The sequence below is a fragment of the Acanthopagrus latus genome, chromosome 1 (assembly GCF_904848185.1).
Source record: "Acanthopagrus latus isolate v.2019 chromosome 1, fAcaLat1.1, whole genome shotgun sequence".
NCBI classification, from domain to species: domain Eukaryota; kingdom Metazoa; phylum Chordata; class Actinopteri; order Spariformes; family Sparidae; genus Acanthopagrus; species Acanthopagrus latus.
Window position 1 is genome coordinate 5515997 of NC_051039.1, and position 26709 is coordinate 5542705.

The window sequence follows — 26709 nt, forward strand, 5'->3', positions numbered from 1 at the left end:
TGACGGGCCATGTCCCAGGTGTCCCACAGGTAAATGTCACCTATGAACACAACACAACTTTATTTTGGTGCTTTTGCCATCGTGAGATTTAAACGTTTACTGTACTAACTGAGCTCACATCCAGCACTAAGCTGCCGTGTCGGGGCAGAAGGGTCGTCCCATCGCTCCCCCTCTCATTCTGCTTCCCCTCGTCTCTCATCCTCGCTGCTGGAGGTCAAAGGTCGCCGAGTCTTCGGAAGCATCCTGTGTGGTGATGTTAGAGGGCAATGTTATGCTCCCCGACGGGACAACACCGCACACACACACACTTCTGCAAGCTGACTGGTTGGTCAGTCTGCTTGGGGGAACTAATTGTTTTTAGATGAGGCAACTTGAGGAGAGGCTCCGGAAGGGAGGACATGAGCAAAGGACTGAGGGAGAAGAGGAGGAAAGCAGAAGGCTATAAATTAACGATGTGCCGGATATTCAGTTTCCACATGGGCTTCGGTGAGAAAACTGCAGACACTTTATCTCTTTTTTCTGTCTCTGGGTGCCCCTCAACATGCCCACACACACACACACACACACACACACACACTCTCACACTTCAGCCCAAAATGTATTGTGATGCATTTTCTAAAGTGTCCAGTTGTCCATCTAGTGAAATTTCAATGATACCCACCTCTAAGAGCCACTCTGCAAAACAAACCACTCAATAAGCTGGAGGTAATGGAGACTGCAGGTCAGGCTTTACAGCAATATCATTACCATACACACTCTCACACACACGCACACACAGTCCCATTGTCTGGGCAGTACTTATTAGTGCCCATGCTAACAGAGTTTGTCCATAAGTGACCTTAATTAAGTGGCTAGCACCATTAGCTGCTGAGCTAAGAGGCTAAGAGCTATCCATCTGCATGTGAATGTGTGTGTTTTTATGATAATGGCTTTGTTGAGGTGTGTACCAGAATACTAACGACGGGCTGCGCACAACCCAAAATGGATAAATAGGCAGCTGAAGTTGAGCGCTGAAGAGGGGATGGTTTAGATAAGTTACTCATTGTGCAAAGACAAAAACAGGGAGCAATGCCGAGGGCTGCTTTAAATGCAGGTTAGCCCCATTTACCAGCACAAATGCACTCGCACACGGGCGCACACACAGCACTCAGCATGTTTAAGCGCCTTTCAGTTTGCCCTATCATTTTTCATTAGCTATGAAAACAATCTAATCTCATCAGGTTTTCGGGGACAAAATAATTGAGTCATTGGAACATTAATAACGACGGAAAAAAAAGAAAAGTTTTTTGAAAGTTATTGTTTGTAATTATTGTGACTGTGAAATCTGGTAGAATCGTTTGTATGTGGTTTATTTTAGTTCACGTGATTAAATGTAATTAATAACTGTTTGATAATTGTTTATAACTTGTCATTAAATGTTATTTATTTGAAGTTGATATTGCGGCTTTATCTCAATTTTCAATCTTCTGCCAGCCTCATCGTTGCTGTTGCTGTTGATGATGTTGCTGTAGCTAATGGATTCTCGCCCTGCTCGCTCGTAAACCTGCTAAACTGGAGGTCACAGGGTCAAAGGTCGCCGCTCTTCCTTTGATGTGACCCTGACATCCTGGGAGGAAGAGGAAATGGAGAAGGAAGAGGATTCTTCATGGATTAGTGGTAAAACACCTCAGACGTGCACACACAAACACGTACATTTGTATTCGTGGATGGACGTCTGAGACATTCGCACACAGAGCTGGTCAGGCTCTCAACATGTCTAAATAATCAATCACTACACATAACAACAAGAGTTATGACTCACACACACACACTGAAACACACACACACACACACACACACACACACACACAGATACCCTGAAATTTAATTATGGACTCTGCGGACGTGTGAACTAAAATTTTTGTAAAAGACTTTTAAAAAGCTAAACCACCATGATGATGATTTATTTTTAAATCACTGTGTCATTCACACCAAAAAACAAATTAATATAGATCCCCTATAAGATGTAGTGCACACACTTGCACAAAATGACAAAATGTCCAGAAACAAAGAAAACTTTGTCTCATAATTGTTACAATCACATTTTTCATCTTCAAAAGGACGTGAAAATGCACTTGAAGAATTAAAGTCAATGTCAAGTCAACTGGCTTAAACACATTTAACACAACATAATAAAACATTATCAGTACACTAATGCTCGATCTTTGTCTGTACAAAACAATACGTTTACTTTAAGCCATTTATTTAAAACAGCAGTGTCAGGCTGTAATTAGACACAGTGTTACTTTGGGTCAGATGCTAAATTTAGCATGCTAACATGCTGAATGACAATGTTAACATGTTGATGTGAAAAGATTAGTTACAAGAAACAATGTGTTAATTAGTAAGCTGTTGGGATGCTGGTCTATAGATCCTGTCAACTTTCTACAGATGAATGCTAGTTGTTCTCCTTTATTTCCAGTCTTTGTGCTAAGCTATGTTAGCTTCATTAGCTTATTTAGGTTTTTTATTTAGCTGGAGGTGGAATGAATCCAACTCTCAGTAGGAAAAGTGTATTTTTTGAAAGATGTTCCCATTGGCAGGTATGACTCTTACATTCTGCACCTCACATTAGCATGTTAGCATATAAACATCTACTAATTAGCATTAAACACAAAGCACAGCTAGAAATGTGCAATTTCTTGGATTGGAAAGTTAAGTTATCATACTTAACAGGTTTGACTGTTAGAGGTCTGCAGTTAATTAATAATAACGCTGACGTCATATTACCAGAAATATTAGGTTAAAAAAAAGTTTACCACTAATTAATCTGCTAATGTTATATTATAAAACTCACTTAACATTTTACGAACATTTAGCTGTTACAACTGTTAAGAAAATGTTCCATTTGTAATGTGTGTTGTATCAGTTAGCCGTCTTAGTTTAGCATGTTAGCATGCTAATACTGCCTAATCAGCACTTGACATGGCTACAAAATGACAATTGGTGGATTAGTTAACTGCATTTTATATGAATAAATTCCACTGCATGATTAATGTGAAGTAGTGAAAGTGGCTACTAAAAGGCCTACTGCACTAAATAATTGATTAACAGATAGAAATGTATGTAAAAAATCAGTTTACAAACTTTCAAGTCTCAACATTCGCAGTAAAAAAGTCAAGAGAGTGTGAACTTTCTCTCAGTGGAGGAGAAGAGGAGCGAGTTGAAAAGGTGTGCAATGTGTTTTTGTCATCACGGCGCTCCTCTCTCAGCTGGAGCTCCTAAACACAGCAGCTCTGTTGCTTCAACTGCTTAAAACGAACTCTGCGAAGCACTTCACACACGTTCTCGCCTCACCTCTCACCTTCTTCTTAAAACTAATTCAACATATTTAAATTCATTAGTGGAGCAAAACGGAGAAGAAAAAAAAAACACTCCAAGTACTTTACATGTCACAGAAACAGACGTAGACGGGAGCACACACACACACACACACACACACATACACACTCTCACACAAATCCTAAAAGACACACACACACACACACACACACACATACACTCTAAGTGGGGCAGATTACATTCTCCCCAGGACTTGACTTGCATTAAAGTTTAAATGTGTTCAATTTGGACGGTCCCAATATTAGAGTGGAGTATCATTACCCACCTTATTGGATGAGTCTGAGCAGAATAGATTTCTACTGATGAGATGAAGAGGCCTCAGGCACACACACACACACACACACACACACACACACACACACACACACACACACACACAAACCTCACTATCTATCTCTCTCACATGAACATCTGGACAGATGAGCTAAATTGTCTTCTTTGTTATGCTTTTTTTTTGATCTTCTGCAGATTGGAGTGATTTTTTCAAAACGTTCACATCTGGATTTTGACTTATAATGATTTATGCCACAATTCAAAATAATTAATAATTTGATAACAGTCTGGAAAATGTCTGAACATTAAAACACATACACACATTTTAATAGTTACAGTAACATTCGATTTGACATAGCAGTTAAATGAATATTGTTGTTGTTTGACACTCTTTGACTGACTTCTTTTCCAATGATCCACATCAAATGAATCAATGAGACGGAAATGAATCACATTCACATCGTGTTTTATGGCCACTGGCCCTTCATGTACTCAGCATATAAAACCTAATCATCAGATAAGTATCAAACATGTCAAACATTTCCTCACTAGAAAGAAAAGCAAAACACTTATGACAACAAATTGATATGTTTGATATGTTTAACAACCTCTAGTGGCTGTAGTAAGTATGACAGCAGCAAAAGAGGAAGTCAGGTGAGGTAATATATAGAGAAAGATGGTCTGCATAGAAAGGAGGTGCAGTGAATACACAACTAGACAAACAGAGGTTGAAAGGGACAAAGGAAGTGTGTATGCCATAAAGCAACCAAAGCAGGAGGAGGCACTGTTCTGTAACCTCCCTGATGGGGGAACAAAGAAGGCAAAGAGGAGCGAAAACGAGGTAAAACCAGTGAACAAATCAGCCCTCTAAATTGTATTGTGTGTAACAATATCTGCCTACGTATTAATACAACTGCATGTATCACTTTGCCATTTCATGGCACTGAAATGGGGGGTTTTCAAGTCCACACTGGGATAAAGTATCTAATCTGCTAGTGGTAGAGGTTTTGCAACAGTGGCACCAAACACCCTGTACGGGATAGTTGAAAAGATGTCCGCATTAAGTCGGTGTACTTATTTGAACCCCAAATCCTGATCATATCTTAAACCTAACAAAGTAGTTTCAGCGCCTAAATCTAACGGAACTGCGACCGTATCACAACACCAACCACACGACGACATGTAGATCAACAAAAGAACAAGAAAAACATGTACTGAATGTACATTGTTGACCTGAACAGGTACGGACACTAAATGATACAGATGCAGAACATCTAACCAGTTAATTTGTGTGTAAAGACGTTCTGTGTTGTTTCTGTTGTCAGAGACTCAGAGCTCTACTCTCATCTTTAGCTCTTCACAGCTGTGAACAATAGAAACGGCCCTCTCTCTTTCTCTTGTTTCACAAAATTGCTGCCGTGCCTCTCCAGATTCTGTCCTTTCACTTCAACAGGTTTGGTATTTGTGGGTTTAATGAGGTGAAGTGTTGCTCTGTGGTGTCAGTGTTTCTGTGTGCATGTTTCTGTGGTCGGCTTCTTACTTGTTGTTGCCGCGCCACTAATTAAAAAAGCAATTGTAGTTCATCTGAACGCCCAAAACTCTCGCTGTGATAATAAATTATTCACCAGAGCTTTAGTGCACATGTTATTGTAATTTTTGTCTTCTTGGAGAGTGAGGATGTTTTTTTGAAAGTTACGGATATTCTGACGAGTCTTCACTTAGTTTAGGGTTGTGTTTACTAATTGGGTTTTGGGCTGAGGTGAGGTTCATGAGTACAGGAATTAATTATGACAAAGAGCAGAGAAAAAATAAAGAAATATAAAAAAAAAAAAAATCAAACAGACCAGATAAACAATTCTCATCTGCTCTGTTTTTATTTGTTTGCTTCAGTGAACAAAATTCGGACTTGTACAATCTAGACACAGAAACTTAACCAACAACTGTGATCATATCGGTTTATAATCTTCTATGCTTCTTACTCTGAAACTGTTCACAACAATAAGGTGCCGTTTATCCAACAACACGACTCTGGTAGGTGTGAGAGTGGTGACAATTTCACAGCTGCTCCGTTGGTTTTTAACAGAGGAAAGTCATTTGCACCAAAAATCACTGGTGTTAACACAACAACGTAAAGCTCCCGTGTGACGAAACAAACACAGCCTGTTGAGATGGTCAACAGCTCGTCACTGAGGCACAGAGCGCCGTAAAAAACAGGCTGTTTTGAGTGAACAGCACTGTAAACCTGAGTGCAAAGTCAATACAGTGAAGTGTAATATGCATGTTAAGTGGACATCTGTGTGTTCACACCATCCTGCAATCTCAGTGCTCTAACAGCTCAGATGTGTGTCACATAAAGGAACTTAACATTTAAGAAAAAAAACATTGGTTATACAGTTGGAGTTGCAGGAAAAATACCTGGTATCAAAGAATCTGAGCAGCAATGAGGATTTTGTTGCAACGACATTAAATCTTAATCAGAAAGTTCCAAAATAACGTTAGCATGAAGGCATCAGCAGGATAAAAAAGCAGCGGTATGTAGTCTTTTTTTAAGGAAACTCAAGTTCTCAAATTCCCAATGCCAAGTTCTTGTCGACAAGTAGAAAAAGAAAGCATCCTTTAAACTTTATGTTTCCCAAGTTTGGGATGTGCATTGCCGCAGCAAGGTCACTAATCAACATCTGAGCTAACCTCTCCATTAGCGTCTGTAACTCAACATCTTTTCATTTTGAAAAGAGAATAACGCATCTTCTTGAAAAGAAATAACCAGTGCTCGAAGTGATTTTAAACAACTTAACGCATGTTTTTTAACTTTTCAGCACAGGAGTCCTCAACTTTGTGTAACTCTGACTGTTGAAAATACATTTCTGAAGTCCACCTCGTGAAAGAAATAATAAAGAAAAAGAAAATCTGAATTCAATATTTTCAACTGAATGTATTCAAGGTCATATTTCCTCACCTCACACTTGTACTGGCACAGGTGTTGTTTCCATTATCACTATTTCACTTCAAAAGCCGATTTCATTTGATGTCTCTGGATCCAAAACACGTTTGTCTCCTCATGATGATTAGTTTGATTGGCGTGGTGATATTCAAACTGAGCTGATACAGTTTAATCAGATGGGTTTTTAGCAAATTTAGCAGGAGTTTCAATGAGGTTTTGCTGCTTCTGATTTTAGTACAGAGCCTGGATGCTCCACTTTTACTTTATGAATATGACTGGATGTTATTAATGAGCTACTAGCTGGCACCTGGTGAACAAACCACTGACTAATTTACATTTTATGTGCAAATAAGACACTGAAGTTAGTGAGGCTGACCAGACTGTGTTTTGAGAGATGTAAACAATTGAAATACATTTGTTTTAGACACAGAAGTCCAAATTGTGTTTTGCTCAACATATGATAATTGTGCGTAAAAAAACTGCCAGCAGCACAAAAACACTTTGCAGTCGTCAGGCGTCTTTTGGTATTAAAATAACTGTCAGAGAGTTCAGAGCTGGAGCAGGCGCTCATTTTTTATTTTGTATATTTGGACCACAGATTGTGCCTTTTTTAGACAAATACTAGAACTGGAGTGTTTCTTAATCTAACTACTGAAATTAGCAACAATGATAACATTACGTGTTATTACTACAATGATAATAATGACTGATAACAGTAAAATGAAGATTCTATATGTATATTTCGCAGATGCACGTTTGAGATTGTGTCTCAGACTTTTATCTGTCCGTCGTTGCATATATTGTCCCCAGCCTGGAAGATCACAGTGTCAGAGGCAGGACGGAAACACATGCAGACACAGTGTGACAGATCAGGAGGGACGGGATAATACAGGGAGGACGTCTTCACCAGGACACAAAAATGAATCGTTCTCAGCCGTCTCTTCTGCTTTTTATCCACTTAGGATGGCAGTGAAGCCTCTCCACCCTCCAACCGCTGGTTTTGTCCTTCCCTCACCTCCGCCGCTCCCTCCTCCACTCTCTCACACTCCACCTTTTAAAATAATATCTCCTTCATTTGCTGTGTCTTCCTCCCTATACTCTCTTCTCCACCTCCTCCCCTCCACTATTATCTTTTGGTCACCTGGTCGTCTTCTCCTCCTCCTCCTCCTCCGTCTGCCTTCCTTCTTTCATTTGTTCTCCACTCTTTCGTTCCCTCTCCTCACTTTGAGCGAAATAGATTTTCAATTACGTGCTGAGTGCCTGGAAGCTTCTATATTTCCCAACCTGACCCCAATACAGCCGAAGTGACACCCCACGCACCAGCAAAACACACACACACACACACACACACACACACACACACACACACATCTGATACACTTCCGCCTCCACTTACAGCCTAATGGAGTGGAGGAGAGGCTGCAGAATGTCTTCAGTGTCCTGGACACACCCGATTAACTACCTGACACACACACACACACACACACACACACACACACACACACACACACACACACACACACACACACACACACACACACACACACACTTCCAACTCTGCGAGACACACACAAAAAAGACACAACGCAGACATGAAGTCCTTATTGACAAGATGAGATAAAGATACAGTGGAATAAGATTATTATTCTTCCTAAAGGACTTTCTGAGAGGGAAATGTCACAAAAGTGCAGCAGATAAGAAATCTCTGGAAGTCCATAAAGCACTTCTGCAGCAGTAGAAAGTAACTGAGTAGATCTACTTAAGTACTCTACTTTGACTTTACTTGAATGTTTTGAATGTCGTGTCCTCATGTGACAGCTCATGTTAGACAGGATCAAAAATTCCAGCTACAGAATTAAAATGCATCTTTGTTGCTTCTCCAACAATAACAAGCTAAAATGATCATGTTAATAATCTAGCAACTAAAACTAAAATTATTTAAATACTTTTTCAGGTAGTGCGCTGCGGTTGAGGCAGTGGTGGACGAAGAATTCCGATTCTTTAGTGAAAGTACTAATACTACAGTGTAACAATACTTTGTTATTAGTTAAAGTGCACATTGAACATGTGACTTACTGTAACGAGAGTCAGGAGGATATACCGACTATAATACTATTACATCATTAGGTTATTATTACTCATGCCTTATTGTAAAAGCAGGAGTAGCTGGTTAAAGTTAACTTTGAGTCATTTAAAAAATAATAATAATTAATTTGTACATAAACACAGATTATGTCCTTTCTACCACCTGGGGTCTGTCAATTAGAGATGTAATATACAGTATTAAGAATATCACAAGACACCAGAGTAACTCCTTACAGCAGCTAACTGCAGCTGCAGTTAGCTAGTTAGCTCAGTTAGCCGTGCAGATAGTGGACTGGACTGGGAGCCCAGGAACTCAGGGAGTATTAATGTTTATACCATGAGTGCACAAGCATCTGAGAGCAACCAAAAATGTTCATCATCCAGCGTCAGGCACAGGCCACAGGAATAAAGTTTGTTTTCATCAGTGAAAGTTAATTTTCTTTTCTTTTCTTAATCATTTCATCTTGTAATGTTTTGAAACAGTTAAACTGTCATTTTGTGCACATCACACATTGCAACTGATCACTTCCTTTGTTGCCTATCCTGTGCCAAAGATCACAGCTCTGCCTGTAATGATCCTGTAATATTTGAACCAAGTCAACGGAGATCTGTGTTTGTTGTAAAGTCTCTAAAGTAAAAATCCATCAAATACCACAGTATCTATGTCTTATAAAAGAGCCACAGAGCTGCGACTTCTGTGTTTAGTGACACGACTGCTGTCAAGTGGTGACAAAACAGCAAGACAGCTGACATTTTTTTCTGTTGTTAAAAAAAAAAAAAAACTTGATTCAATCATCTTCAAACAGCATATTTATTAAAGCTAATTCTGAATGCGAGACAACACTTTAAATACAGCTGCTTTATAACGCCAGCTCAATTACCACACACACACATATACATGCGCACACACACACACACACACAAACCAACTGATTTCATTAAGCAGTCTCTTAAACATGGCCTCTCCTGGGTGTTAGGGGCCGGTTTTCCGTATTAAACAGAGGTAGAGGTCAAAGGTCAACTGCCTAATGCCTTATCTCTGATGCACCATGGCCAACCTTATTACTGAAGGCTTAGAGAACAAATACACACGCACACACACACACACACGGAGCGAGAGGCATGAATGCATATATTGTCTCGCACACACAGCAAGCACTCCACATTAAGAGTGCCGCAGGTGAAACGATGGCCTCAGGGCATGTTCAGCGCGTGGAGCGGCACACGCCGGCCATGTACTGACTCACACACACACACACACACACACACACACACAGAATTTCCCCTCTGCTTCATGCTACCAGAGTTTCAGTGTAAAAGGAGGCAGGATCCATGGGTTAGCACATAAAAAGCTTCTGTTACAGGAGGTAAGAGTCTATTAAAACAGCTTGTTCCCTTTACAGATCTCTGACCTGACCTTTACAACAAAATGGGAAAAAAAAACAAGAAGAATCGGTTGTAGAAAAAGGCTTTTTCTATTTCACCGTTTGTTTTTCAAACAATTCTCACATGGGAGTTGGCAAAAAAACCCACAAAATTAACTGCAATAGTGACATTTTTATTAGTAAAGGGAGTAAAAACACCTCAGCAGTAACAGCAGAGTTATCCTTAAATGCTTTCACAAAAAGTCAATTGAATGAAAAAAGATTTCTGTAACGTTTTGATTGTCTTTCGTGATTTCTAAGCATAAATAAAGGCAGGACATCTATTGTGACGCTCACGCTCGTTGATTAACAACACTTATATACTTAATATAGAAAAGCAAACAACCTCTTTCAAATGAGATCACATAAATGTTCCCCTTGATTTTGGAGGCTGTTTTCAAATGATTCTTGCGTGGAGGATTAATCCACGGAGTCAGCATCGACCCGGGCTGCGCCGTTGTGAAAATGTGTGTGCATGTAATTGTGTGTGTGTGTGGGTAGGCGTGGTGCTGCTTTGTTAAGGCCTGAATGAGTTGTTGATGGGTACAGCAGCTTGGGTCTCTCAGGGGATGAAGGAGGAGGAGGAGGAGGAGGAGGAAGAGGGGGGAGGATGGGTAAGTTGATAATTGCAGGGGAACTTGGACTCAGTCTGTCCATGTGCAACCCACCCAGCCTCCCCCCTGCCCAAACACACACACACACACACACACACACACACACACACCAGCCCTCCTTTTGAAGGGGTGGTCCCTTGATTAGGCCACTTAAACAGTGTCCCCCCTCTCTTTGTCTGTCTGGCTCTCAGTGCGTCTGTCACCCACAACTCTCCCTCTCCATGTCCAGCTCTCTGTCCACTTTCATTTATTTTTTTGTTTAGTTTCTCTCTTTTTCACCTCCTATTCCCTCCTTTCCCCTTCAGACTACTATATGTACGTGTGTGTGTGTGTGTGTGTGTGTGTGTGTGTGTGTGTGTGTGTGTGTGTGTGTGTGTGTGTGTTGGGGGGGTTGGGGTTCCTCTCAGGTCTCAGCTGCCGTAGTGTGTGAGGGTGAATTACACGCTGTAGCGGAGTGTTGACAGGAGCAGCTGGACATCAGTGGGCCGTAGCGCACTGCTTTGTATGTGTGTGTGTGTGTGTGTGTGTGTGTGTGTGTCCGTCGTGTGCATGTGTAGCGTGTGTATATGTGTGTGCGTGTGTGTAGATGTGGACCACTACCCAACACAGAGCTGACACCTTCTGGCCAGTGAGGGCAAAAACAGTCTGCAAACAGACGAGGACAAGTCTCGCTTTGTTGTCTTGGTTTGAATGTTTCTGGTTAAAATGTCACAAAGTTAACGATGAACTAACTTTATTGACTTTCTCTTAAAAGTTCGCAGGTATAGTTAGTGAATGGATACGTGGGATATATAAATTAATCTGATAAGGTATACAAGTCTCATTTTCAGGGATGTATATTACAGGTGTATTCATAAGTTTGTTCTGCTGTGATCATGACAGATTTGGCCTGTTTCTCTCCTGCACAGACATTAAAACATATCAAGACATCTAGTGCAGCTGTTGTCTGTGTGTGTATGAAGACTCAATTTTAATTTTGAATGTTTAGAGGACTGTCTTACCTGTCTCTCGGCTTTAAAAATTAGGAATCTTTACCTTTGTATGTCAGACAAGCTATTTGTTGTTGTTGTTGACATAAGTGCTCCTGTTTCCACATGTGTGATTCACATGTGGGAATTTTCAGTCACATGTACCCAAATCAAATCACATATTGTCAAATCACATGTGACAAAATCATCTTTTTCGTACGTTAAAATTTGAGTTCACATATGAAAATATGTGGAAAGTGTGGAGTTCAAAAGATAAGAAGCAAATTCATAGTGATTTCATGTTCCATGTTTAGTTTCCACATGTGCAAATTCTAATCTGGATGTGAAAATCAGCCAATCACATGTAATTCACAGGAGACATTACTTTCTATTTCCATGTTACAATTTTATTTAACATGCGATAATGTGTACAAAAGTAGAATTCACATGTAAAATAGCCAATTTCACATGTCATTGACTATCTTCAAAGGAGAGTCAACACATTTTAAACAGTGAATTTCACATGTGAACAGGAAAATTTCACTTTTTTTGTAATGGGATACTGTTAAACATGATTGTTGGACAAAATTGTGCCAAACGCAAATGAAATGAAATCTACATACAAACTGTATAATAAGTCTGACCTGATGCCTGATCATGAAAAAAATAAAAATACAATGAAATCACAAAAGAGGGTGTGATGAAAATAAAAGGAGCGAGGAGGAACAGAGGGGGAGGAGAGGAGGTATGAAGTAATGAGTGAGGAGAAGCGTGCTGGTCTCTGGCTGGTCGTGAGGCCAGAGACAGAGTTTTGTCACTGCAATCTCACACTCTGCTTCTGTAATGACTCGCCTGGAGGCACAAATGATTTCCTCCACTGGTGTTGCTATTGCTGGAGTCACCACAAATTCAAGAGAAAAGCTTTTTTCAGGAGGGGAGGGAGTGGGCACGGCGGCTTTTCACTTCATGTTCTGTTTGTCCAGCTGGTCTTGCCGTAGTCGTGGTCCAACTGCGGTTAATGTGCCACAGTTTTCCATCCCTGAACCTTTTTTAAAAAAAAAAAAAAAAAAAAACAACACCTCGTTCCACCTCTCTCCCTTTTCTTTCCTCCCACCTTGGCTCGGCTCGGCTCCCGCTCTTCCTCCCCTCCTCCTGCCCGGGGACGTGTCATAAAGACATCATCATCGCTGTTTGAGGGCAGAGGAAGAAAAGCAGGAGTGACATGATGATCTATCTGCCAGTCACTTCTCTGTGGATCTGGCTGGAGGTGAATCGACACAGCAGACGCAGCTGTAGCGGAGGATGATGAAGCGAAAACCAAACAGTGACCTCACCTCTCAGTTGTTTATGCTTACTTACTTTGTGCTAACACGATGTGATAAAAGACATTTTACCACAGATTTAATACTTATGCTCTGTTTTCTTCTGTCATCCAGAAGCTGTCTCATCACTTTCTTTTCTATTTGTTTACTTTTGCAGCCTTCAGGAGGCTTTTTCTTTCATATTACAGCTACACCGACACATCTGCTAGGTTGATATATTGGTTGATGTTATCCAAGCCAAGTGCAAGTGTCTGAAGCCTGAATTCTGTCTAATGGCACTGGTTTCAAGAAAGAGTCTGTCTGTATGTAAGCCTATGAGAAAATTACCCTACTTCTTACTTGATTTATTACCACAATAAACAGTTTCCTCATCAGTTTATGGCCCCAATCTTTAGTTTCAGGTATTCTTTAACCCAGCCTGATGTTCCTGTTGTACATTGTGGTTCCATTTAGAGAGACTGAGAACTAGAAGACACACTGCATCAGATTCGTGACAACGGAAGTATGAAATGCTGGAGACAGTTCCAGGACTTTCTCAACTCAAAGGCTCTGCAGATCCTCTCAAACTCTGCTCCCTCTTCTAAAAATCATTAATAAAAACCAAAGATGATGGCGGCCATAACGCCAGACTTGAGGCTTCAGACTGGTGGACCACATCATGGTGGGTTTAAATCAGCTAGTATTCTTCTGTCTATTTATTATTGTGATGCATTCAGGTGTCAGTGGAAGTGCAAGTTCACATTATTCTCTTGAGTCTGCAGGAATGTTAATCATGTCAAGCGTCCATGTTTGTACAGAACGAGATCCAAAAACAAAGAGGAGCTGCTTATCCTCCATAAAGCTCCACAGCACCACCATGGTGGAACTTTAAAGGATAGGGCTTGTAAATGTCATCATATCAGACAAAAGGACTAAAATAACAAGAAAAATGATAAACTAAGAGTATATACTTTACTATGTGTGTGTTATTTTGTTTATTTACTGTTAGAGTCAATCCAAATTCTCTATACAGTGGAGTGCCAAAATGTGTATTCACAACTGAAACTAGACCTGAACCAACACTATTTACTCCTCTTTGCAAAAAAGAAAAATAAAAGTTTGATTAAATCTGCAGTGCCGGCTGTTTTAGGAAATTATTACACTCTTTTTATAATTTAAACTATAAATCTGGGACTTCTAAAGATTTACATCTTCAGTAGGAATGAAAGGTTGAGATTCACAGTAAAGGGACAATAGAAAGTCTTCAATCAAAAAATAACAAAAACAATAGAAAGTATTTGAGAGTCTGAAATAAATAATAGTAATAATCATAATAATAACACCAGCCTTATCCTTTAAAATTGCCCAAATATGTCCACTCACAGCCTCTGTTGTCGTTTGAGCTCACTAAAAAACGATCCCTCATATTTAGGATGAGAATCACTCTGCTGAAAAATCACTGAAGCATGCTGTAAACACAACGTGTGCTGCCTCCGTCCACACATTTATTCTGGATATTTACTGTCTATAGCTCCAGCATATGATTTGGCAGGTGGGCAGGGGAGGGAGGGGGGAGAGAGAGAGAGAGACAGGGAGGGGGGAGGACGGGGAGGTGGTGGGGGAGAGAAACAGAGAGAGGGAGGGGGAGCATATACATCACTTCATCCTTAATTAGCTGTCATCAGCTTCTCTCCTCAGAGGAACCAGAGACTAATAATTAATGATCAAACTCTAAAGTAGAGTCACTCTCATCCTCTGCCTCCCTCTCTCTCTTCCTCTATCACAGGAAGAAGAATTAACAAAGAAAAAAGATAACAGTTGATTTGGTTAGAGAGTAATGAAAAATGACTGGAGGAGAAGCGGCATTGGTATCGCGGCGTTAAAGCCAGCAAGGGATCTCGTAGATTAAATAAACGACTCGTGGAAAACCAACAGAAATGAGGTAAAAGGCATTTCTCCACCCTCGCCGCCTGCCCTCCAGATTATTATTGCTTGTTTGGTGTAAAAAGAGCCATGAGCGTCCTCTTTATTAGCCCAGCCAGCGACGCACGAGGCCAGGATTAATGAACCCGCCGCATCGTCTGCTGATGTGAGGAGGATTCATTTTTACACGACGAGGAACATGCCAGGGAAAGGCATAGCAATGTTTTAACAAAGCCTGTGCGCCTGTGTAGACAAGAGCAGCTAATTAGAGAGGAACACAGTGTAAGTGGGCATATGTGCACTGGGGGACCAGTCAGCCAACACACGACAGGAAAGCGCTGCGGGGGGACGCAGGCAGGCAGGCGACTGACCAGCTCCGGAGCCAACGCGGAGCCGCCATGGAGGCATGTTATGGTCTCAGCGCCCCAAGCCCCTGGCACGCTCTCCTGAAGCCCTGTTTGTAGTGGCAGGGAGGGGTGGAGGCTGCAGGCGCTACAGACCCCACCACAACCTGTCCTCTCTCCAAGACTGGACCCTCTCTGAGACGTGTGTGTGTGTGTGTGTGTGTGTGTGTGTGTGGGTGTGTGTGTGTGTATGCTTCGTCTTAAGCTGCTCTTAAGTGCTTTAATTGGATTATCCTTAATGAGTAAACAAACAACTACAGCAGCAAAATAATAAGCAAATGAATAAACGTGTCAGGAAGCACTTTGCTGTCTTCCCTTCCCTTTTTTCTCAGTATCAGCTCTCGCTGTCCTGCCCCCCCCCCCCCCCCCCACCCTTTTTTTTTTTTTAACTCGACACTCCGCTCATTTAGTTCCTCTCATGTGTAATTATCCCGATTAAGAATGATTCAAAAAACAGTGGTGCTGGAGAGGCGTGTGTGTCACACTCGAATGAGACAGGCCTTCTTAAGTGGCTGCTTTGAAGTCCACGACGGGCCTGTGATTAGTCCTGTGATTCATTGACAGGAGAAAAGAAAAGGAGGCGAGGAAGCGACGGAGAGCGGCGGGCGAGCTTCGGGGGGAGATGGAGAGCAAAAATAAACAAATGGAGAGTTTTGAAATGACATCTGTGAATATTATTAGAACATTAATCTGCACTGATGACACAGATGCTTAAGCCATCTCCTTCTGTTATTGCAGGGGAAAAGAGGAGAGGAGGAAAAAAAAATCGAGGAGAGGAAAGGAACATAAAGGGGAGGAAATGAGATAAAGGAAAAGAGCAGAAAAGGAGGAGATGAGAGGAGGACTCAGGGTTGGAAGAGGAGAGGACACAAATGTAGGGATGAAAGAGAGAAGAAGAAAAGGGATTAGAGGAAATGGTGTCAGCAAATGAGAAGACGAGAGGAGGACTAGGAAAAATGAGGAGAGGATATGAGGTAAGGAGACAAACGGAGGAGGCACAGCAAAGGAGAGGAAGGAGATAGGAAACAAGTGGTAAGGTAGAGGAGGAGCGAGAGGAGAAAATGAAAAAGGAGAGGAGACAAAAAATTAGGGTGAAGAGAAGATGAGAGGAGGAGAGGGGACAAAAATCTAAAGGAGGAAGGATATAGAGGAGAAGAGGAATGGAAGACTAACAGAGGAGAGGATATGTTGGGAGCAAATGAGGAGATGAGAGGAGGGACTAGGAAAACGAGAGAGGGAGACGAAGAGGAGGGTAAAGAGGTGATAAGAGGAGAAGGAAGAGGAGAGGAGAGGAGGGTGGGCAAAAATAATGTAATGGAAAAGGAGGAAGGAGGAAAGTGGAACATAGAGGAGAGGAAAGTGTGCGAGCAAAGGAACTAGAGAAATGAGGGGAGCAAATGAGGCAAGGAGACAAGTGGAGGAAGGATGGCAAAAGAGGAAAGGAAAGAAAATGAGGAAAGAGCAAAAGAGGAGAGGAGAGGAGAGGAGAGGAGAGGAGAGGAGAGGCTGAAGCACTTTACTCTTTTAGCTTCAATTTATGGCGCTATAAAAAGGGCCATTTCCTAAAAAATCTATACAGAAAAATCTCCGCCAAATCATTTCATCACTCTCTCTGCCCTAATTGCAGCCATATGTAATTTTAAAGGCTATTCTACCTTCTAATGGTTCCCAGAGGAACAAGGGGTTAATTGCTGCAGCTGGTGATGTAGCTCCTCGGTACTAAGGAGGTGAGGTTTCTCTCTCTCTGTCGATCACTCCCTCTTTCTCCTTTTTCTCCCTCCGCTGGGAATAACTGTCTAACACAGTGTTAACGAGACAGGCTGAGACTTTTAAGGACACGTCGTGGTTTATTACAACTTCATCTCATAGTTTTGTTAACGATTTTTCTGTTGGATGTAATAACACGCCGCTCACCGAGGTATTCACTGAGTTGTGGGAATTTGCTGGAGATACATTTTGATCAGACAGATTTTTTTAAACAAAAACTAAGTTTGGAAAAGAAAAGAAAGTATAATCAAGTGAAATTAATACTGGCACCATCAGCTGTAAACATCGATCCCAGCTTCCTGGTTTTAATTTACCGCTCTCCTTCCAGCTGTGTGTGCAGTTTTCCTGCACAACAGCTGGATTCTTGCCAACATTTTCGGTGAATCCACCTGATAATCAGACTGAGCCGCCATTTGTTTTTACTTAAAACAGCAATCAGCAGTGTTAGGGATAACATTTTGTAATCCAGTAATGAAATTCCACTTGCTAATCCTATTTTTCATTACTTAAATGTTGAAAGAGGTTAAGTGGATCGGTTCTGGGTCAGGTGTTTTATAGCACAGTGTTATTGAGAACTTGTTTGTGTTTGTTCCAGTGTTACAGACCGTCCCACAGTGCTACAGAGGAGTCAAGGTGGCTTGTTTGTTTTTGAGTTTAAGCTCTCGCTGCTCCGGTTAAGTGTTCAGTCAATCATCTCTTATAATAAAGGCCAGGTTCGGGAGTAGCAGATTATTATCCAGTCATTATTTTATACCTGTCAACTCTCTTAATTTTCACGGGACTCTCCCTATATTTCACCCTTACCTCCTGTTGTGTTCCCAATTGGTAATCTCTCAATTTCATAGTGATACAAATCAGTTGAGTGTTTCTCAGTTTCTGTCTGAGATGTGTGTAGTCAGAGGAACAAGCTCACGCACGTTAATGATGCTTCTAATTTGCGTCTCGTCACTATGCTCGCTCAATTTGCTGCTGAAAATGGATGAAACAGGTCCAAAGAAGAAATACGCTTCTAAAATTTCACATCACTTCTTCCTGATCATCTTTAGCCCTGCATCATTTTATCCCTCCTCTTCTTCTTTTTGAAGGACTGCCTTGCAATGACGACTTCTCAACACAGGCACACTTTTGCCGACCGGGCTCCACTCAGTTCGACTCGGCTCGGCAGGGATTTACTTTTTCACCACAACTCAGCTACCTGAAGGTGTGTCTTAAATCAATGACTCTCTTGTTCCAATCTTGTGCTATCTAAGAGAATTACCACAAACAAAGTGGCCCCTAATTTAGTTACACTTTAATTTCTGATAACTCCCAAAGCTCCCCATTATTAAGTCATTTAAAAGCTTTTATTATGAAGCAGTATTACAAGAAACATTGTGTTTTCACCATCAGTTACTAATGATGATGTAACCTGATGAAACAGTAAAAACACATCAGGTGTTTAAAAGTACAAGAGACTAAAGAGATTCAGATAGAAGGTACTAAAGTACTGCGAGCTGAACTTTTAAGAATGTCTTCTTCTGTGACAAGTGTCAATTTGCAAATGGCCTGTTTTGACTCGGCACCGGTGGAAAAACTCCATTTCTCACAATGCTTCCACTTGGAGATATTTTCAGGGATGCAAATTTTAGACAGGTGTTGAGCGTTGAGGGTAAACCACAGCCCAGAAAGTCTCCCTTTTTTTAACAGCCCGATTACCTGCAAAGATACGTCAACCGACTAGCTAGAGTTGCTACAACCTAGCAAAGGAGCTACATAAAGAAACACAAAACTATGTGGTGTAGTGTAGGTGGAGGGGGGCAGAGGGCTGATATGTACAGTATATAGTGAGTGACTAATCGGGGAGAGACTGAAAACAAATCAGAGTTCTGGGAGGTTATTCAGGGGTCAGGAACTGAGCTAATCACCTTCAGTTTAACTGCAAATAAAGTGGTATTGATCATCTGCCTACACTGTTGGCTTGTTCACAACCTGAACCATCTAGCTCTTGTGTCTTCCTTTGTCTGACTCTGTTGTAGCTATTTTCACATGTTTTCAGATCTTAGTGAGTATTGTGTCGTTAGAGCTGATATGAAATGTAAAATGAACTCCCACACTGATCGGTGATTTGACAACATGCAGCAGATTTCACATCTTACACCAAATACAAATAATATCAGTCAGTGAGTTTAACAAATGGTGGTCTGAGTTTGGCTTGATTGATCCAGACAGGTGGGAACTACAGAGGGGGGGGCAGTGAAGACGTAGGAAGCAGGAATAGAGCAAACAGGAGGGGGAAGGAAGGCTTGTGAGGTTTGTGAAGGTCAGTGAAAGTCACCGAGCCGAGCCGAAGACAAGATGAGCCGAGAAGGGAGAAGAGTTTCAATGTGCTGGTCCGGCGTGCTACGAGGCCGCCATTCCTGCGACTGATTACAAGACAAACAGAGACAGATGAAGCTGAGGGGGAGCGGTGGAGAGGAGAGACAGCGGTGAAAATAGAGAGGGATTACGTGGAGAGACGGAGGGAGAACAAAGAGCAGGAAGTACAATGTCAGAGAGAAGGGAGAGCGAGACCAAGGGTTGAACCCGACTCAACTGTGAGGGGCACCTGTTCACGGTTGGACCACCTCCTCCCGCCAGCCTTAATCAAATTTACCACAGAGACAGACTGTGACGACGCCCCCCTCTAACATGAAACCCACTGCGTGTTACATCCAAATAATCCCTACCTCTAGCCAGCCTCACACTGCGTGCCACTTCCAAAGGTGTCCCACCTCTAACTACACACCCACGCCAACATGCACCGAAATAATCCTCTCCCCAAATTTTAATTAACTGGCCAATATTCTCAGGTGTTCTTACCTGGGGAGATTTGAACTGTGGGAACAGGTGGGTGTGCATACTGTATTTATTTCATACCTGCATTTGCAACAGATGACGCTTTTGTAGTTTTTTTTTTCCAGAATTACATTTGTTTTTCGTGTATTGGCAGTATGTGTAGCAGGTGAAGCTAACCATGCTGAAGTCCATGTTTTCTATCACTTTAGTTTTAAATATTTGCCCTGTTCTGCCTACAAAGGTTTTCCATTCACCCCGAGAACGCATGTCAAGGTATGGCTGTATAACATTTGTTTAATTCTAGATAAACATTTTAACAAAGCTGTCTATACTTGCAGTTGTAGCTTTTGTGCTCTGGCTGATCAGATAAATGACTTAATATGAATTTGCTCACCAAGCTGTCGCGTTGGAACCAGGTCCTGTGTGAATCCACCGCCGACAAACTGTTATTTAAGAAGTGAGAATAAGGAGTTATGGTTACAAACTACAGTCCTTTCAGAAATATATGTTTTTAAGTCAAATAAACACATCACAGGACAGCAGTGGATTCGCATTAATTTGTTGACATTGGAAAGAAACTATACTTTTGAGTTCTTATGTACAGCTCAAGTGAACATGTAACTTAACAACTTCCCCTTGTGTTGGAGTAATTATCTGACCAGGAGTAACTTTACTCTGACTCAGGTAATGGAGTTGCGCACCTTGTTCACTAGTGGCCTCACCTCTCAAAGGGCTGCAATAAAACACCAAAGCGTCCACTTTCTGTTTTGCTTCTTGTCTCTTCAACAACAATTATCTGCATCTCTGTGTTCACTTTCCTCCTCTTCCTCATTACCTACAGAACAGACTGACTCTACTCACCGCAGCGAACAACATGTATTAATAGTATTTTTCTTGTACATATGATTAAATACATCATCTCTCTCCCCTCTCGTCTCCTCGCCTATCTCTGCTTCTCATTCAATCTGTCACTGCCTCTCCTCCCACTCTCTCTTAGAAGAGAGAGAGGTGTCAGTTTCAGTGAAACAACTTAATTCTGATGTCAATGAATTAATTAGATGTGTTAATGAGCTAGCGACAGCTAACCCAAATTAAATTAATACCGTAATGGCCTCAGACAGCGAGAATTAGCTCCCATTTCAGTAAACGCTTTCTGGAGTGTACACAGCCGCCAAGGATAGACACACACACACACACAACCACACACACACACACTCACACTCAGACACACATACACACACAGCTCAAACAACATCCATCCCCCCGAGCAGATCATCATCCAGATGTAATTAACTGACTAATTACAGGAGCTCTCACTCGCTCCCCCTCCCCTCGCTGTATCTCTCTTCTCTTTCTAACACTTTGACTGCCAGCCTCTCTGTCGACTCTGTGATTTGACCCTTCTGACACACAAGTTTATCATATTTCCTTACAGTTCAGTTACCTCTCCTCGTGTTTGTTTTGGTCTGCTCATCCATCACCTACATATAGCTCCGGAGCAGCATTAAGTGGTTGTTTAACGGCAAGTTGTCAGTGTGTTCTTCCTTCCTCTTGCTCCTCCTGTCATCATCACACTTAAAGTCTCATTACACCCAACAGGCCTGACTTAAAGGCTGTTTAGTCTGCCATTAGCTCTAATAGTGACTCCTCCACAGTTGCCACGCTCCAGCAGACCTGCTGATAGGAAGCAGTGCCACCAGACTACTAATCTGATCTCAGAGGCACAAAATGGCTGCTGTCTGTGCGAGGTCAGCCAGCCGAGGAGTGAAATGGTGTCACGAGCTGGTGGATTTAAGGTATTTGATGTCATTGTAACTTTCTCTTCCATTCTGCTTGTTTCTTTATTACTTTACTTTGCCTCAACTCTTTGAATGGACACAGAACAAGAGGTTTATAAGTTGTGACGAGCAGTTTTCTCAGTCCAGTTGCCAGCGTACCATTTGGCAATGGAAGTTGTTGTAAATCACAGATATATTGGATCTTTACATTTCTTTATGTTGGAAAACAGTGTGGGTATTATCTGGTTAGGTTTAGGCAAACCAACACTTTGTCAGGGTTAGGAAAAGATTGATCATGTTTTGGCCTACTTGGTTGTGTCACGCTAAACATGGCTGGAAAATATCCTGACATCCAATCAAAAATATCCTGTTTTGTTGCAACAAACACAGCAGGAAAATGTTACAACATCGCATCTAAAATATCCAGTTTTGTTGTTGCAAACACAGCTGGAGAATGTCCAGATGTTGCATCAGAAATATCCAGTGTTTTCATGTTTACAAATGCTGAAACTCCATCTTTAACAGTGGCCTCTCGCTTGGCAGCCGTCTCACCTGGCCACCATCCCCTCTATCTCCTGACATCAAAGTCAGCTCACACAGGCTACGTCCCTCTGAACGTGATATGACACAGTGTAGAAATGTCCAAACAATAAATATTAAACATCTCAAGGTATTTGTAGTTTGTAGAACTCCTGGTTTTACAGAAGGTAAGTGGTCAAAGTTTTAAAAACTGAAGAGGTTTAAATGGTGAATTAAACATCTAAAGACAGTCAGTTATGCTGAAGAAGAACTGATCCTTCTTAATTAGATTTTATAAAAAGTTGTCCCAGTCAGCCCCATGACAAACACGCATCAGTAAACTGCCACATGAGCAGCATTGTTCACATATTTGCCTGTACACTTTGCGTGCACGTTATGGATTAAAAAGTGTGTTTGCTGCTGGCAGAACCGAGCTGAATCACATCTTGCTGATGGGAGAATATCTTTCATACTCATAGAAAAACATTGGTTCCGGATTAGGGATGCCGATCATACACTACTGGTGTGTGTTGCCATTTAATGTTGAGATCATGGTAGAAAAAGTGTTACTGTCATAGATTTCTTTCCCTTCACAGAGGATTACCTCACTTTGCATCCTGATATACTTCTGCCATCGTTCATTGGCTTAATTACATCTTATATATGGATGGTGTCACAATGCACATGTGAAGGTGTAGTTAAAAGCAGCCTGTGTCAGATGTTTCCAGTGGATTATTGCTGAGCATCAATAAATTACAGTTTAGCCACTGATAATGTTGTTGTCCAAAACTTCTAAAGCCCTAATTAAGTATACCTTGTCAGAATAAGGTGCACACGTGGCACTGAGGGTAATTTCTTTATTCTATAAACAGAAATTAGATGATGGTAGAGAATCAACCCACTCGCCGATCCTTTCAGCCCAGACGTCAGAGAAAAAAGTTGTTTTTGCAAACCACAGATACGTTTAAAATGTGTGCATATCACACAAATCATATCTGCATTTCTACACATGTCATATCAGGTTCACATTACATGGATATGAGCTGACTTTCACGTCAGGAGATGGAGAGCATGCCTCACAGCAAGGTGACACGGCTGCCAAGCAAAGAGGCCGCTGTTCGGTGGGTTACAGCATCTGTCATCCTGAAACCACTTGATATTTTTGACGATGCATTGGTATATTTCCAGCCATGTTTGTGGCAACCAAGGTAGATATTTTTGGTGAGACATCGTGAACATTTTCGAGTTGTGTTTGTTGTGACAAAGCCATACATTTTGACGATATATTGGGGCATTTTCCAGCTGAGACGTGATCTTTTCCTGACCCTGTCCAGGTGCCTGAACCTAACCAGACCATAATCAGAGCATGTCAGCAGCAGCAACATTAAAACTGAACGGTGAACCTGCATGTTGCAACATAAAGAATTGTGATGTTTGCAGAAACATTGCCAACATTTATTCTGCCTACTGGGCTTATCATTTCCGCTCTTCACTATCTGTATCTCTTCTTCCCTTTTTATGTCTCACCTGGTTATGCTGTGAACTGGCTGTGAACGACACAATTTGAGCAGGTTATAATACACTCAGAGACCTCGTGCCGGCGTGTTACAGCTCCATGTATGTACCAGTACAGTGCGTGTGTATATGTGTGTGTACAGTGGGCCTGTCTGCGTTAGCATGAGCGTTTTCCTGGGGTGAGACTCTGCAGGGAGCAAGCTTCTCTCACAAACACCATCTGTCAACAACAGGCTCACCTGCTAGCAAACATTTAGCTCAAGAACCATCTCGCCTGCTCGCTCTTTCTGTCTCTCACACACACACACACACACACACACACACACACACACACACACGCTAATACAATTCAGCAATGTCAAAGCAGAAGATAATGTAATTTCCCACTTAGACGACTTGACAATCTCACCTGCTTTGCAGCCACTGCAATCTCTTAAGAATACACACGGGTATGTGTTGTTGTGTGTGTGTGTGTGTCGGATGGATAGAGACACAGAGGCATGGAGACATACTGAAGGGTTGAAAAAAAAAATATATAAAACAGAACATTTGACACCTTGTCTTAACATGAAAATTGTTGGGCTGCAGAGTAAAAAGCAATATGCAGAGTGGGGAATGAATGAGGGAGAGGCAAGGTGAGAAAGAGGCAGATGAAGACAGAAGGGGGGAGACTATTACCTGAGGTGTCTGACTAAATTAACTTCTCATCATCACTAATTAGCCCCTTGTTCCTCTGTTCCCTCCAGGTGAGTGCTACCTATATTATTGTGTTTGTGCCAAAGCAGTGTGTGAATGTGTGTGCGTGTCTCATTGTTTGACTTGGGAATGCAAGAAAGACACTCCTTTTATTCTTTGTCCACTTGTGTGTCTATATAATATAGATAATCAGCACAGAATCATTATTTAGAATTATGTGCAAGTCATCATTCTAAGCATGTTTATGCTGGAGTGAAAGCACTTTAAACTGTTTCATGGATTAAGTGGTGATTTTACCATATTCCAAGTATGAAAGCCTCTCAGTCTGTTAAGCTTGTCTTCGTGTTTCATTTAATTAAAGCCAACTGTCTTGTGAATTAATCCAGTTTACTCTCAAGGCTTTGAAAATATTGAATGAGGGTTTCTTTTTTTTTCCTTTCTTTTAAACTTAATTGATGTCTTGCTCCATATTGATATAACACAGAAAAGCTTGTTTCACTAAAATATGTAGACCTTTCTACATCTTTACTAGTTGTTATAAAAATATACGCACCTGAATCCTAAAGAAAAGTTAAAGCCAGATAAAGGGAAAACTTAAATTCTCCCCAAATTCACTTTTTAAATTATACACAAAGCTGGTGTGTGACTTTTAATGATATTAGAACATCTATAACACATCAGTGCAAATACAGTAGAGCGCATACCTTCGCCAAGGCCCAACGGTCCCTGTTAAGTTAATCAAGACCAATCTCAAATAAAGTGAATTTAAATCCACCAGATCCAGATGGTTTGGTTTGGATTAACCGATTGACCGACATTTGAGTTAGTCAAAGAACAATGAAAATATACATCAATAAAATAGAAAAGCATATGGGAAGATTTTAAACGTGTATCAGCCACATCCTCTTAGGAAACCCATCCAGCAATAAACCCCTTAATTAGCTTGCTACATCTCTCTGTAAAAAAAAAAGGTTTAACGTTTAGTATTTCTCATATTACCTTCGGTGTATTAGCACGATGACAAAAGAATATACTCACGCTATACATTCCAGCACATTTTTAAGAATGTCGAGTAATCTGATTATTCAAATAGATGTTAATTAGAGCTGTTTCTTCAAAAGGCGCCATTATTCAGTTGGATAAAAAGTGAGTCATCTCTGAAGATTCCCTTAACGCCACAAAAGAACCTGTGTGGACATAAAAAGAACAGCTCTGTCGTTTTCTCTTTTTTTTTGTTTCTGTTACATTTTTATTTGCCCAAATTTGTCTTTTGTCTTCCCCCAGTGTTCCTCTGGTGGGACATAATTTGAGGTGGAACAATGGCGGCGGATGAATAACCTGATATAATACATATTCATGGCATCTGAGAGGCAGTTGAGTTGATCCACTTGTTTGAGACACAACAAAGGTAGCTTCCGCTCCTCTGTTATCCTCTCTGCTCCCAATCCCTCCTCCATGCCTCCTTCAATAGTTTGCCTGTTCGTTCCTCCTTAATTATCTTTTGAAATCCCCCCTCTGTTTAAACCTTTGTCCTTTTCCCATGTGGAGCCTATAAACAGACAGCAGCAGCTTTCAGAGGGGAAATAAACGGAGGAGGGAGAAAGAAGACAACATGTCTCAGGTTAATCTTCCTCCTGCTGAAGTGAAGGAAGAATCTGCAGCTGTATTACTCTGCCTTGATAGTGTGGGTATTTCTGTTCACTAACTTTTTTCCCATTAACAATCTTAGCGTAGCTTCTTTAACCCAACAAGGTCTTCTGGTCATGTAAAACCTGATACCGTGACTAGCAGAGCAAATATGCAAACACTAGCCCGCTAAATATAAAAAAAACAATGGACAAGAATAGCTTCAACAGTCTCATTGGTAGAACAATTGTAATTACAATAACATTGTCTGGTAATCCTTCTAAATAGGAGCCAGGAACTAAATCGGTTTGATGACGGTGGTGCTCAGCTTAGTTGCTTTTCACCGGTTTGTACGGTAATCCTCATTAACAAAACACTAATCCCTCCTCCGTGTTGCCATGTTCAGTCCCATCCTCCCGTCCCTGACATATTAAAACTTCACCAAACTTCTCGGCCCACTTTAAAAGAGGCACAACTCTAATCAAGCCAGTCGAATCAAAATCCTGTTAACTCTTCGTATGGTGCCTTCAGCCTTTTTGCAGTGGTATGAGGAGGATTCGTACATTTCCGAACATTTGTTTACAACCGGCTAATGGATGTAAAAATCCTATCAGCTTCTCACAAAGACGGTTCTGCAAATGTTCATACGTTCATGGTAAATTATGAATCATGGCTGTTAC